This window comes from Nematolebias whitei, chromosome 16, assembly GCF_014905685.2.
Source record: "Nematolebias whitei isolate Nwh7 chromosome 16, NemWhi1, whole genome shotgun sequence".
Classification (NCBI taxonomy): domain Eukaryota; kingdom Metazoa; phylum Chordata; class Actinopteri; order Cyprinodontiformes; family Rivulidae; genus Nematolebias; species Nematolebias whitei.
The window spans coordinates 38,614,628-38,618,769 of NC_056513.1; positions in this window are offsets into that span (position 1 = coordinate 38,614,628).

Genomic DNA, 4,142 nt, shown 5'->3' on the forward strand with positions numbered 1-4,142 from the left:
GGGGGGGGGGGGGTCCACAAATGGGTTAACACATCAGAACCCTTTAAGGTTCTGATCCCAGAGGTTTTTATCAAACAAGGCAAAGAAAACTGACAAAAGATTTTTAGATCAATTAAAACAAGAACATGTTGAAAAACTCCAAATTAAACTGAATTTTATTTTCTTTATTTTTTCATTCCCGTTTTATTTTAATTTTTTTAATTTTATCTTAAATCACAAAAATAAGAATATGCAATTTTGATATTCAAAAACAATTTAAATTTCTAAATGATCTGTTTTATTTTATTTGTCACTCCATTGTGTTAATTTAATAAACAGTCAAATGGGCTTTTTAGCCTAATTAATATAATTTTAGTGTAAATAAATTTGAGTTTTTTTTTTTAATGGGACAATGTTAAATAAAATAAGATGCAAAAAAATAGATTAAAAAAATAAAAATTCACTCAATATCAAATCCTATGAATTCAGAGTTTTTAAAAAATATTAATTTCTGGTTCTTTCCAAATCTTTGTACCAAAGAATATGATAATAAATGCTTGGTAACAATGATTTCTTTACATGCTATAAATTAAACTAACTAACTTGATAAAATTGTAAAATAATAGTATTTAAGCAGTATGCTAATTTTAAAAGTTATTGACTCAGAAACATAAACTATAATGATATTACTGGATAAAATAAGTGTTTTAAATTAATGTATTAATTTCTGGCTGCCTCTTTCTTCAGGGTTAGCCACAAGAAAATGAAAATAATTGAGATTATTTTTGAAACAACAGTAAAGTTACAGGAACAGGATCATTTCCCACAAACAAGGAAGAAAGTGACAGAAGGTGAAGCGTGAGCTGCAGGATTGCTCCGAGCTCTTTACTCACCCTGAGAATCAGAGCTGCTCTAAACTCAGAACAAACACGTGTTTCCTGTCTCCTGGGACAAACAGCTGTCCACGTGTTTGCTGAAATGCTCGTGGAGAAGATGAATTGTCCAAACGTTGTGTGAAACTTCAGCAATTGTTGTTTTCTCTGAGCAATAATTGTTCCTCCGGCCTGAGAACAGCAGCTTCCCAAAGACATGAGCGATAATTACAGCCACACGTGCACCTCTGTCCTGATGGGAGCTGCTGGGACACGAGGACAAGCTGAGGACACGATGAGAGCCAGCATACAACAGCCTGACAGTAATCTAAGACTGAGGACCAACTGCAGCTGAGACATGAAGACAAACTGAGACAAGAAGACAAACTGAGACATGAAGACAAACTGAGACATGAAGACAAACTGAGACATGAAGACAAACTGAGACATGAAGACAAACTGAGACAAGAAGACAAACTGAGACATGAAGACAAACTGAGACATGAAGACAAACTGAGACAAGAAGACAAACTGAGACATGAAGACAAACTGGGACAGAGTTCTGCTGCAGGTTTTTCACTTTTAATTTGAAAGCAGGATGGTTGTGAAGAAGGTTTGAAGGGTCCATGCAGCTGAAGTCCAACAGAACTGTCTGAACCTGGAGCAGAAATGTATAAATACATTTTAACAGTTGAACAGAAATGCTTCAGCTCAAGGTCCAGGTTCTTTACTCTTCACATGGTACACGAGGTGGAACCAAGTTATGTAAAAACTGGATTCCAAAAAAGTTGGGACACTAAACAAACTGTGAATAAAAACTGAATGCAATGATGTGGAGGTGCCAACATCTAATATTTTATTCAGAATAGAACACAAATCACAGATCAAAAGTTTAAACTGAGAGAATGTTTCATTTTAAGGGAAAAATCTGTTGTTTCCAAATTTCATGGCGTCAACAAATCCCTAAAAGTTGGGACAAGTCCATTTTTACCACTGTGTGGCATCCCCCCTTCTTCTTCCAACACTCAGCAGACGTCTGGGGACAGAGGAGACCAGTTTCTCCAGTTTAGAAATAGGAATCCTCTCCCATTCATGTCTAATACAGGCCTCTAACTGTTCAATCGTCTTGGGCCTTCTTTGTCGCACCTTCCTCTTTATGATGCACCAAATGTTCTCTATAGGTGAAAGATCTGGACTGCAGGCTGGCCATTTCAGTACCCGGATCCTTCTCCTACGTAGCCATGATGTTGTGATTGCTGCAGAATGTGGTCTGGCATCATCGTGTTGAAAAATGCAGGGTCTTCCCTGAAAGAGATGACGTCTAGATGGGAGCATATGTTGTTCTAGAACCTGAACATAGTTCTCTGCATTAATGGTGCCTTTCCAGACATGCAAGCTGCCCATGCCACAAGCGCTCATGCAACCCCATACCATCAGTGATGCAGGCTTCTGAACGGAGCGTTGATAACAACTTGGGCTATCCTTGTCCTCTCTGGTCCGGATGACATGGCGTCCCAGTGTTCCATAAAGAACTTCAACTCGTGACTCATCTGACCACAGAACAGTCTTCCATTTTGCCACACTCCATTTTAAATGACCCCTGGCCCCGTGCAAACGTCTGAGCTTGTGGAGCTTGCTTAGAAATGGCTTCCTCTTTGCACTGTAGAGTTTCAGCTGGCAACGGCGGATGGCACGGTGGATTGTGTTCACTGACAATGCTTTCTGGAAGTATTCCTGAGCCCATTCTGTTATTTCCTTGACAGTGGCATTCCTGTTTGAGGTGCAGTGACGTTTAAGGGCCCGGAGATCACGAGCATCCAGTAGAGTTTTACGACCCTGACCCTTACGCACAGCGATTGTTCCAGATTCTCTGAATCTTTTGATGATGTTATGCACGGTTGATGATGATAACTTAAAAGTCTTTGCTATTTTAAGCTGGGTAACACCATTCTGGTATTGCTGCACTATCTTTCTGTGCAACAATGGTGGAATTGGTGATCCTCTTACCATCTTGGCTTCTGAGAGACACTGACACTCTGAGAAGCTCTTTTTATACCCAATCATGTTGTCAATTGACCTAATTAGTGTAAATTGGTCTTCCAGCTGTTCGTTATATGCTCAATTTCCTTTTTCCAGCCACTTATTGCTACTTGTCCCAACTTTTTTGGGATTTGTTGACACTGTGAAATTTTGAATCAACATATTTTTCCTTTAAAATGTTACATTTACTCAGATTAAACTTTTGATCTGTCATCTATGTTATATTATGAATAAAATATTGACATTTGCCATCTCCACATCATTGCATTCAGTTTTTATTCACAATTTGTTTAGTGTCCCAACTTTTTTGGAATCTGGTTTGTAGGTTACACCCAACAACAGCAGAAATGTAACTCCTGCCAGTGGCTCATATGGTCACCATGGTAACCACACACTGCGTCTCTCTCTGATTGACTGTTCACAGAACAAAAGGCAGGCAGAAATGAAGACTGAAAAGTAACCCTAAAACAAAGCAGAGTTTTAAAAACTGCAGAAAGTCTGACAGCCTCTGGGATTTTCACATCTTCGGGGTTCTTTCACTAAAACAGTGTTCTGCTAAAAAACATCTGTTTCCTCTGGCCTTTACACGCTCCAGTTACTGTTCTATTGTTCTGTTTTTATGCTTTTCTTTTGATGCTTTTAATTCATTTTCAGTACTATCATTATTTTTATTTTTCTCCATGAAATTACTCCCTTTGATTTTTAATGTTAAGCACTTTGGTAACAGCTGCTGTTTTAAATGTGTTTTATGAATAAAGTTGACTTCTTTTGTATTTGAAACATTAAATAGATCCTTTCCTACACATGTGTAGGCAATTTTTTAAGCTAAAATATAGTAACTTTCTTTTAATCCTGGCTGTGAACTGTCTGCACTCTGGGCGGGGTTGAGAAAAATCCACAGGTCCCAGTGGGAGACACACGGGGTGAAAGAAGATCATTTATGAGGACCCGATTATTTTCCACCTGAACAGGGTCTTGCTCTTCCTTCAACTTTAATGTGGCCTGAACCACAACTGTCCCCCTCATATGTTCTATGGATGCTATTACTTTAATTAACATTCTGAGTTACCATGGTGACGTAATTTGCAAACAAATACACCATTTTTCCAGTGAAAAACACTGACAGAACTCTTCACAGCCTCTGACACCGTGAGGTCACATGACCCAGAGGGAAGAGGTCTCTGAACAAAACTCAGTAAGTCATCGAACAAACTCTTCGTAAAGCCTCATTTTTCAACATCCACATACAAT